The sequence below is a fragment of the Thunnus maccoyii genome, chromosome 3 (assembly GCF_910596095.1).
Source record: "Thunnus maccoyii chromosome 3, fThuMac1.1, whole genome shotgun sequence".
Lineage (NCBI taxonomy): Eukaryota > Metazoa > Chordata > Actinopteri > Scombriformes > Scombridae > Thunnus > Thunnus maccoyii.
In genome coordinates, this window is record NC_056535.1 from 7,869,601 (window position 1) to 7,880,649 (window position 11,049).

General features: G+C 38.3%; 1 protein-coding gene across 1 annotated transcript in view; it reads right to left on the reverse strand.

Annotated features, from left to right (window-relative positions):
- Positions 1-7,733, reverse strand: part of camkvb (CaM kinase-like vesicle-associated b) — a 42,238-nt gene extending 34,505 nt beyond the window's left edge. Inside the window, exon 1 of the mRNA XM_042406602.1 lies at positions 7,528-7,733. The gene's annotated coding sequence lies outside the window, so the exon portion shown is untranslated. The remainder of the gene's footprint in view (positions 1-7,527) is intronic.
- Positions 7,734-11,049: the final 3,316 nt, after the last annotated feature.

Below are 11,049 nucleotides of genomic sequence, written 5' to 3' on the forward strand. Positions count from 1 at the left end.
TCTACTGTACTTCACACTTTTATCTCAGGTGTGGGACTGAGGGCTCTAACACACCTACCTCGTTTGGCAGTTCTTTACTGCGCTCGCATAATTGCAATGTGAAACCAAAACTAACCAGATCAAATGTATACAATCTAACAAAAACATGAACCTTGGTTCGGACTTTCAGGTGTGAAAAGGCAATAAAAGGTCACATATTGACAACCTTCATCCCAAAACGCTCTAAATACATAATCTGAGGGAAATATCTGAAAGCCATAAATGTGTTGTTCCAGTTTCATTATTAAGATAATGGCAGATGCATATAAATGCTCTTTGTTTCATCACTTTAAATGGTAATTAAACATTTAAATTATTTATTTTGATTTGCAAATCACTAATTTTTAAAATACAACATGCTGTAAGTGATGAGTCCTGCAGGGCATGACTTGTTCTGTCTATTGATTCAGACCTCCTTTAACATTTCTGATTTAATTGCATACTGTATACTGCATACCTCCTCTTCTTTTCTGCCAGCAGCCAACACTGCACTGTTTCAAAATTTAAAACACACAAACTGAGCTTGTTATCATGCTTAAAATCCAGCTCAAAGACAGCAAATGCACAGATCATAAAACATGTTCATACTCCATAAGTCTAAAAATGGTGCAGTAGTCTACCACTCTAGGCCGACACTAGAACATCATTTAGTCCTGAATCAAGGGTCAACTCAAAGCACATTTCTACCCACGTCACCGCAGTGACAAACTACCAGAGCATGAGGGACCACCATCGATTGTGTTCATGTAACTGCCGGTTGTCTTCAGGCTCTGTCATGCAACTTTAATGAAAATAGATTTCCCCTGTCCTTCACCTGTGCAACATGCAGTACAGACAGTACAACATGTAGAGGAGACAATATGAAAAGGGACAGAGAATCTAATAAGAGGACGGATGCATGAAACATCAGAACCTGGAAGCTTTCATTTCTATTTTTATGGAAATGTGTAACTGTTCCTCTCAGAAAATTGTCTATTTTTCTGTTACAACAACAGTATAGTTTTTTGCACTGACTTTGGTTAGTAACTGAAATATATGTTGTTAGTGAGTCACTGGAAATTTCAACACATTTCATCAGTGTTTCGCTGCATATAACGGCCATTCTACGGGCTTAAGTTGATGCATAAAATGTCACCTGAGGAATTACCTTGCACACTCATGTGCAATCATGGAAAATGCCATGTATTTCTTCAGGACGAAGTCAGCAAACACCACAAATCAATAATAATACCTTCCACTTATCATAGCCTTTATCGCCTCAACCCGTGTTATCTCTACCACTATTATGAATGAGAAAATGACAGAGCAGGCAGCTGGGGTGACATACTAAGTGGTGATGACAGCAATGCTCCACACAGGAGGTCCATTACTTCTAATGCACAGTGGAAAGGAGAGGATGTGCCAGATCAAGACCACTGTGACGTCATCACATGCCTTTGCTTAAGCAACACACTTGCACATGAAAATGTCTACAGTGGCAGCATGAATCAATGCTGAGGTGAAATATTAATCCATTTCCATTTAAAATTCCCCTTCAAATTTTCTATTTGTGGATGCTAGGCAGGGTGGCTCTTTGAAGCTGCATGGTGCCATAAGTAACCCTTTCACTAAAGATGAGGTTTGAGGGCAGAAAACACTCCTTCTGTTTGATTTCTACACATTTACAATGAGATGTGGTCTCAGTTCCATTTGATGAAATCAGCCTCACCTTTTTATATGACAGTAATTGTTTCCCATTTCATAAACAGTACAGGCAGTGACACACGTCATTAAAATATGGCAGCTGCTCTGTTCTTCCCCTGATACCACCCATAATAATTGATGACAGCGTCAGTGTCAGTAACATGTTCCCAGATGCCTGTAACAAGTGGAAGAGCAGTTGGTGAAGAAAACAGCACAGACGAGAATGACCCGTCCCATAGGTTTGCACTGACGTCACTTTTTCATATGATATGTTATCACCTCCCTTAACAATACTGAATGGCAAAACAAATTTTGTAGTGCTGCAACAAATGGATAGAGCTGTAATACCAAGACGGAAACAAACAAAATATCCTGAAAAAGTAAAAGCCACAGTTGACAGCTGTCTGTATGAGGCACCAAACAGTCACTGGACGGTGGATTTTGAAAAGTGGCCAGAAATTTAGTTTCCTGATACATATTGTTTGTGCACACAGTATATAGCTTGTAGCTCAACACAAGGTAAATAATATCTCTCTACTAAAGGAAGGAGTCACTGTCTGTATGTATGTCCTTCATGTATCTCTTGAACTGTTCAACCAATCAACTCCACACTTGGTGGTTGCATGGCTGGGGACCTATGGTAGTGCAGTGTGCAATTTGGTGCAATTTGGATATGCAATATGTTTAATATTGATAAACTTTGAATAAACCAGCGATCAGCAAGCCGCTCCACTGTGTGCAGGAGCAAGGCAAAGCTTCAGCGCTCTGCTGACTGATTCAATCATGTCAGAAAGAGACCAGAGGTGAGGTGTGACACGAGTCAGAGAAAAGTGCTCTAAAAAGAGAAAAGTATACAGCAAAAACAGAGCTTTTAATCAAGAATGGACACTGACCTCATTTCTAGACAGAAAGCGTAGCATTAGAGGCACCTTTAGCAGATCAGCAGCAGCAGTGTGTGTCACAGAAGGCGTTCTGGTACATTGTTGAGTGTAGGTCACCCGCATTTTGGAAGTGCTCAGAGCCCAATACACAATGACTGTAGTTACGTGTGTAAAACAGAGTAAATACTTCCACAGGTAGTTAAAAACCAGTTTGTCTAATGTGTTCAGAGACTGTGGCAATTGTGAAGTGACACTACAGACAAATCACAAATCTTTGGAGCAAACATACCTACTCAAATCTAAACTGAAGGCACAGAAAATAGGAGTTAAACACGCAAAAAATCATCAGGACTGTGTGGGTGTGGTTTGGTTTCATCGAATTTGATTGACAGTGGTCTGGCAACATGAGTAAACAACTCCACAGCTGTTAACAGATTCTAATTCAAATGTTGCTAACAGAGCCCTGGTCAGTTCAAACCAGTGAGAAAAGCACAAGCAAAAACAAAAAATACAAATCTTTCGTCGCTCATAGTAACAAGCTGATTGAGGTTGTTGAGGGTCTTTTAAGAGTAATGTCCACCAGGCTAGAAAGCAATGTTTCGCTACCTACTGTGGTTGTCTGTCAGCATCATTGATGAGTGTGGTTGGGTCTAGTGATGTCAGAGTGTACTGACACACCCTGGTGTACATTTCTGCATCACTGCAAGGTTAGCAACAACAAAGAAGCTTGATTTCATTACAAATTTGAGTTGAAGTGTTGGACTTGTTGACATTACACAGCCACAAATAAAGTATGACTTCACATTGCTCTCTGAATACCAATATGAGTGGGAGTGACTCTGGTGACTTATGCAATTTGATGACATCACATGTATTCTCTCAATTGGCGGATCACCTGCGCCTTGGTCCTGCCTCCTTCTAAGCACCCACCAATGGGAAAAATCTAATCAAAAATTCAGTTTATGAATCTATTTTTTAAAAAGCTGCATGAGGGTAAGTCAGATTGCAAAAAAAGTGTACCCATAACAATAAGAAGAATACTATAACAGATAGAGGATAATATGAACAACGGTTTGTGTAAAGGCAGTAGTGAAATTTACTGGCACATAATGATTTATAAGTGAGCATAGATCAAGTTACTATGTGTATGAATTAGCTCTTAAAACAAGGATGCTGACAATCAACTACTCCTGTGTGCACATACACTGTACATTTCTGTCCTCATTTTTAATGCATCCTTCATAAATCTGTCACAAATGTGAGCATCTTCTCTTTCATGCTGAGATTAGCAGCTTAATGTCAGATGCTGCATGGCACGACTGCTTAGCGACTGCTACAGGTATCACTGCAGGATTTATTCACTGTAGTAGCCCCCTCATTTTACTCTCACTCGCTTCTCACAGCAGGATATTGATCCACTGTAAATGGAGTGAGCACAAGCACTGCTACAAAAAATAACCTATGTGTTGCTGCAGTTACTCTCTGACTTCATGGTGTCATTTATCTTTGCTTGGCTGCTTGAGTCATGTGAGGACAGTGTTGGACTGGGTTTGATGGGTGGACAGCAGTGGCAGTAAAACTGGAGAAGCGATAAAATGAAGCCCATTAACTCAAATATTCAACACTTAATCAGAAATAATGGTGGAATCATTTAACATATGTAGAGCTGAACGTCTCCATGATTTATTTTCTTAGTTTACAGGATATGGTTTGCTCTGCAAAAAGTGATATTTAAAGCACCATATTTGCATGACATCACATTCATGAAAGCGAACACATCTGCAGGCTGTTTGGAAATGTTTTCTCATGAGCAAACATGTATCATGTAATTTAATTTCCTCTGTGGACATTTTTAAAATGCTGCGATACGTTTGGCCACTCAGTGGGTAAGGCAATAATGGGAAAATGTACAGTTTACTTGGCAAAAATCTGTATTTGTAAGGTATACCTCACATGTGGGTTATGTAAAGTCAATACAACATTCAGCCTCTGCAGTGGTTGAGTATCCACATGCTTTTGATTCTACTCTTCAAAGAGAGAGTCTACATTCACAGTCCACATATTACAGTTCTCATAAAAAGAGCCAGTCCTATCTTATTACTTCAGATCTAACCCTTCCATACTTATGAGATACTATCTCTGACTTAAGTCATTAAACTCCCTTGTCTTGTATAATACAAGTCCCTCACTCATACTCAAACACCCACTACTCTTATTTTCTCACAACACTGGCGACAATATAATGAAATCCCACATTGGGAGCATCTCTGACACTACAATAATGTCAGCAGCACAGTGACAATTCCTGTGCTTTAGTGTCAAAGTGTGTACTCTTCACTCTCCATGGAGAAAATGAATCTCAGCCATGTAGACACATAAAAAGTTGGGCAAACATACTGTATGGCAAGATGAACTAACAAGGATCAGCATCAGTGCATCCACAGTCTCCACTTGTAAGAACAGAGCAGTGTTTTTTGATAAAGGAAAAGAACCGCATCTCAGTATTGGGTAATCTTGCTGGCCCTCCGCATGATGTCTTTGCTGCAGTACATACCAATTTATGCCTCAATATTGCTGCTCAGTGTATGATTTGATCTACACACATTTCAGGTTTTCAGCACAGTGCTCTCCCTGACTAAGAGTGCACATGGTGACATTAGTTTATTGAGTGGCTCTTGCACAGGAGTATGAGTTGTTGAACACTCTCCATGGTTTCCATAAAATTTAAATTTAAAATCAGCACAAACAAAGCCACATGCAAGGAAGAGAAAAAATGTAAGCATAATATCTTACAGACAAAGGAAACTTGCAGGAGGTGGACCACCTGTGAGCTCAATATGTACTGCATACAGAGGAGCAAAGTATTACTAAAGGCAGAAAGTAATGTTAACATCGCATTTTGGATTACATTGTTGCAGTGGGAGATAAAAAAAATGAATAAAATGGAATCAGATGAATGAACAGACTTCCAGAAATTCATACCACAGCTATTTATACTGTACTCTGCCGCCTGCCGAGTTATTTATTTCCATTCATTTATTCATATTCATTTATCACTGTTACCCTAATTATTTCACCAGTATTAACAAATTTGTACATCTGCCGTCACATTTTCAAAGCAATCCTCACATTTCCACATTTCTCTATCATGCCAGCAGCTTGCTCAGAATCAAGAGCGGATGCATCACAAAGTTTGAGAGGCTCTCCCCGGAGATCTAATTGTGTACAAATTGCGAGGCTATGTGGTAATCTGCTGCGCTTTCCTGTAGCTGCTGCTGCCACAAGCCACCTGGGGTCCACTGCAAGACCGGACCTCTTCTGGGACTGAACAAATCATTACATACAGCTCACTGGTGACCCAGTGTGCATCCCTCATCTTAAAGGGCCTTAAGGATGTGACATATGGATAAATGGTATCAACCTATAGTGGAAATGCTCCCACAGCGGATTTTCTTTTCCTGTGTAAATCCGAGTGTGTTGATCAGCAGGGCTGTGTGCTGTCAGTGGCAAAGAACTGACTTAAAACCTAAATAGCAGATTAATAATAATGAATGTCAAGGGCTAGATTGAGACCTGATTATTCTCAGTTTTACTGAAAGCCTTGAACTAAATGTCAGTGTCTGCTCTCTAATGTTCTTCTGAGGCAAGGAACATGCCAGAGTTGAGAGAGATTAGTGTCTCGCAGGCTGCTACAGTAAAAAAAAGCCTAATCTTTTCACTGCATGCTGATGGTAGCAGGAGTTATTCTTTATGAACTTGCACCTTTGCAGAATGCAAAACACTAGATTACTGCTCTTTTCCAAAAAGTTAATTAATTTTAATGTCTGCGTACAAAGGTCATCAGTGCATGTGTTTTGAATAACAAGAAAATTCTCTTTTGCATGTGGTATTTGATGACCATTGACCTAACAAAAATCTAATTATATATTTGAAGCAGAATAAAAAGGGTTTTCAATTTCAATAAAAGTCTTGATTAGGTTTATTCGATTCATTTGTAAAGGGCATGTATCACCGTCCACTGTTTAGCAATGACAATATGCCTCAAGTTGCTCTGTTCTAAGCCATCTTTAACCTCTGCCACTTCTCAAAGGAGATGAAAAACCCGCACTGACACTGTCAGGGGACATTACTGACCTTTGACATGGTGCAGTCTGTCTAGTTTTTCATATGAAAAGTTTGTGTGGTGGGGCAGCTTGACATAAGTCACTTAAAATGATCATTATATGTTTGAATGTTGCTCAGTGTTTTGACATCAGCATCCCCACAGAGTTGCAGCATCAGCACTTAGGTGGATGCGGAGAAGCGGAGCCTGTGGAGCCAGTGGAGACTATTGTGCTGTTATAAATATATAATATATATAATACTCCTGTATTATAAGAACTGAAAGACTCTCACTGCCTAAGAAATGAGGATTCAGGATGATGAGGAGGTCTCATATTTTCTATTCATTCTTAATTTAAACACACACTAATGCGTCAACTGTAAACTTTGTCAAGTAGCAATTAAAATATACATCTCACTGCCTTTGTGTTTGGTGTCAATTTTAAGAAGCGTTTTTGTGGATGTGTTTAGATTAGTTTTTGGGTGTTTTGGGTGCCATCAGATTCAAATCTATTATACAACTTCAACTGATTTGCCTTTACCAAATGGTGTAAAAACCCTTTTAAATATTTGTTTAATGCATCAGGTCTGATTGTGTCTAATTGACGTCGGAGCGCTATTTCATAGCTTCATTGTTCTTTGTTCTGCAAAATATTATGTAAGAAACTTAAATGGCTAGGGTTAGTGATCTAAATAGACTTCGATCCATCGCAAAAGAAGAAAACATATTTGAAGTGATCGCGATTTGTGTTTTTCTTGCGCATTCTGCTGAGTTCATTGATTCCGAAATCTGAACGGCAATTCAGAAAACATCTCAACTTACCTTGACACCAAATTCCGCCTCTAAACGTAGGATCCAGAGACCGTCAAAGTCGAGTTTGTCCTCAGAGTGCCCCCCAACTCCTGTTACACTAAACGTTCCTGTGAAGTTTATAGAAATAAAAGTACTTCTACATCAAATTCTTGCGCTCCTGCAGCCTGTAGTAGTGTACCATCTGTTGTGCCTGAGCGCGTCGAGCTCTGACGGTGAGCAGGAGAAGGAGGGAGAGAAGAGGGGGGAGTTTAGTGTCCAGAGCGCACAGCGGATAGGACAGCGCACACAGGAGGAGCAGGGTCAGAGACAAGTCTGAGATAGTTCATCTCCAAACCTACTGATCACACTGTATTTCATAGTTCACAGAATCAGCATGAGACGTGCAGCATGAGGGGAATTAACTGATGATCGAGCGTGTGGTGGAGGATGCGCCTGCACTCACTGTCACTCATCCACCACACAGTAAACATAATAGCCTTTTAGACACGTGCATTTATCAGAGTATTTATTGTCTGACATTAACAAATATTAGAAAATAGGAAATAAAAACTATAAATGTGAACATATGAACATATGAATCTAATCAAAAAAAGTTTTTAAAAAACCAAACAGATTATCTATTTAAAAAAGCATAAAAGACAATTGTATGCCATGGTTAAAATGCAAATATTACTGAATTCTATAGTAAAACATAAAGAGACATTAAAACATTCAACTTCTATAGTGAATACTAGAGGCAGCCTTTTTTTCTTTAAGGTAGGTGATCTGATCTCTTCTAAAATGAAAGAGTACGCATATTCCACTTCATGGCATTTATTTCTATCTTCATATTTATCAGTAGGCTACATCATTAGCCTGCCAACGGCTGGCCTGCTGGTTTAACAGAATGGTTCATAACTGAATGTTCAGTCCCTGAAAAAGGAAATATATGTCCATTCATGGTCATAAATTACAAATGTTATACATCATGCTGTTGTCCTTGGATAATACTCTGAACTATAACCTACATATAGATTCATGTTGATCTGCAAATGACTATTACTGTAGATTAATGTCAAAATGTAAATGTTGTAAAATTAATACGTTAGGTCATTGTGACTTGCTTAAATGATCAGTTCACCCAAAAATTAGCTTTCTAACTTAAACATTTCTTCCAAGTTTGTTTTAAAACAACACTCACATGCCTGCATGTACATTGAAACACTTTTAGTTGCTGTAATTATTCCTCATGTCCAATCTGAACATATACAGATCTATTCCCAATGTGATTCTAATGTAAGTGACAAGAGACACAATCCACAGTCCTCACTGTGTGCAAAAGTGCTTTCCAAAGTTCAGCTGAGCTTCCACGTCTTTGCAATATTTTTAGTGAGAAATTTCCTCTTGGTGTTTTCATAGACAGCATTTCTTTGATGAGCTAGGAACTATGAGCATGTGACTGTTGTTGTCAGACTGACTTGAAAATATGTGAACCAATCCTTTGGTTCACACTTATTTCATTTTAATCCGAGCAGTAACTAGTCATGCAGGTAGTTTCTAGGTTTTCAGTTTTCATTCTTTGAGATTACTGCCTCCACCTCAAATACCAGCGTTAATACAACCCAATCTCACAGCAGTTTATGAAATAGTCACGCAATTTAATCTATAAACTATAACCACTACATTACTCAACATTTCATCACAAGATTTTATCTTTGTTTTTATTTCTTTATTTTAATTTCATCAGTCTGAATCAGTCTGTTGAGTGGACCAGAGGACCCACTGCAGGGAAGTATTTTCCTAACTGTCACCATGTTAAGGTTTCCTTTTAATGATACCTTTAACATTTCTCAACAAAAAACACAAAAGTGTCCTTGATAACTCAACAATATAGGTTACTGTTAAGGCCGCCAGTTGAATTATTTCTCTTTCGATTCTAAGAAATAAAGTTTTTTTGACAGTTTTAGAGCGGCTGCATTACCCATGATCCTCAGCCAACATTACTATGGAGATGAAGACAGTCACTTTGCATTTCGCTACAAAACTTTTTTTAATGTTGGATGACGTGGCTCATGGAAGGGCATCGTGTTGTAGGCGGACTTGGCGCATTCAACTCCTGTTTTGGCTAAAAAATATCTGAAATAAACCAATATCTTTACTTTTTCTTAGCATAGATCATCTAGATGCAGTGTAATTACTAGTTTGGCTGTACTAGATATTTGATATTTTCAGTAGCTATATCTTTTTATGACCCTATTTACAACCCTACTTTGCAAACTGGAAGAACTACAACTGTGGTGCTGATTTGTATCAAACTGCATAGCACAGAAATTGTAGTTTTTAAAAAATATAACTGGTTTTCCCAGAATTGGAAGTTGTGAATACTGAATTGAGAGTACATTGAAGAGTTTAAGGGGATGGTAAACACATTTGTGTAATCAGATCAAGAGCTCTCTATAACAGTTGGTCCAATGTCTGCAGCCCCTTTTGTTGCTGAATTATAAGCCTTCAAACATGCACCAAGGTCAAGGTTCAAAGGTCAGTAGTTGAAAGCCAGAGCCATGTAGAATCTTCATACTGACATATGTTACTCTCCAGGTCGAGACCTTTCCAATGATGTATTTGGTTTGGCTCTATGACATAGCATGTTTTTTTTTTTCTTTTTTAGTGGAAATAGTGACCAAAATGAGTCACCTTCAGAGATTACAATACTGCTGACCATTTAGGGCATTACTACAGACTTGGAGGAAGGCCTGAAGCGCTTGGGTTAGGGTTAGGGTTAGGGTCAGGATTTGGGTTGAAATCCTGAAAGGGCTGAAAAGACCAACGCGTTCTCATTCTCAGGTCGTCAAATATCGATGCATGCATAGGCTACTATTTACACAACCCTGGAGATTTTTTGTATCTTTATGAGTCTTGGTTTAGGGAGTTTATATCAGTATATCAGAATCTGTTTTATTAGCCAATGCAAGCATACAAAGAATGTGTCTTGACGTTTGTTCTCCAAAAATGCAACATAGAAGAATAAAAATAGACAACAGTAAGGTAATAATAATAATAATAATAATAATGAAATAAACAAAGTAATGTTAAATTTAAATTGAAATTTTAAAATCTATTCACAGAATGGAATAGTAATAGTTTTGAAATGGGATATAAAACCTGAAATGAAATATTGACTGTACAGAGGAAATACGGACTGTGCTGTGGACAAAGAAATGAATTGTATGAAATATATGAAGGTGGCAAGAACAATAATTAAATGTGACATGTGCATAAATAATTAAATGATTTAACAGTGGATGTTGAATGCAATGAACAATATTAAGTCCAGTTTGATGAAATATATGAAAGTGACAATTGCAGAGATTAAAGGAGGGATGTGAAATGTAAAGTCCAGTTTGATAACCCTGTCTTCATATGGCCATGGTACAAGATACACACACATACACACACAGACACACACACACACACACAACGTTGGAGTGTTTTATTGGATGATGTGGTTCAATATTAATTGAGGAAGATTCTATGTTTTAAGGAAGATGATTT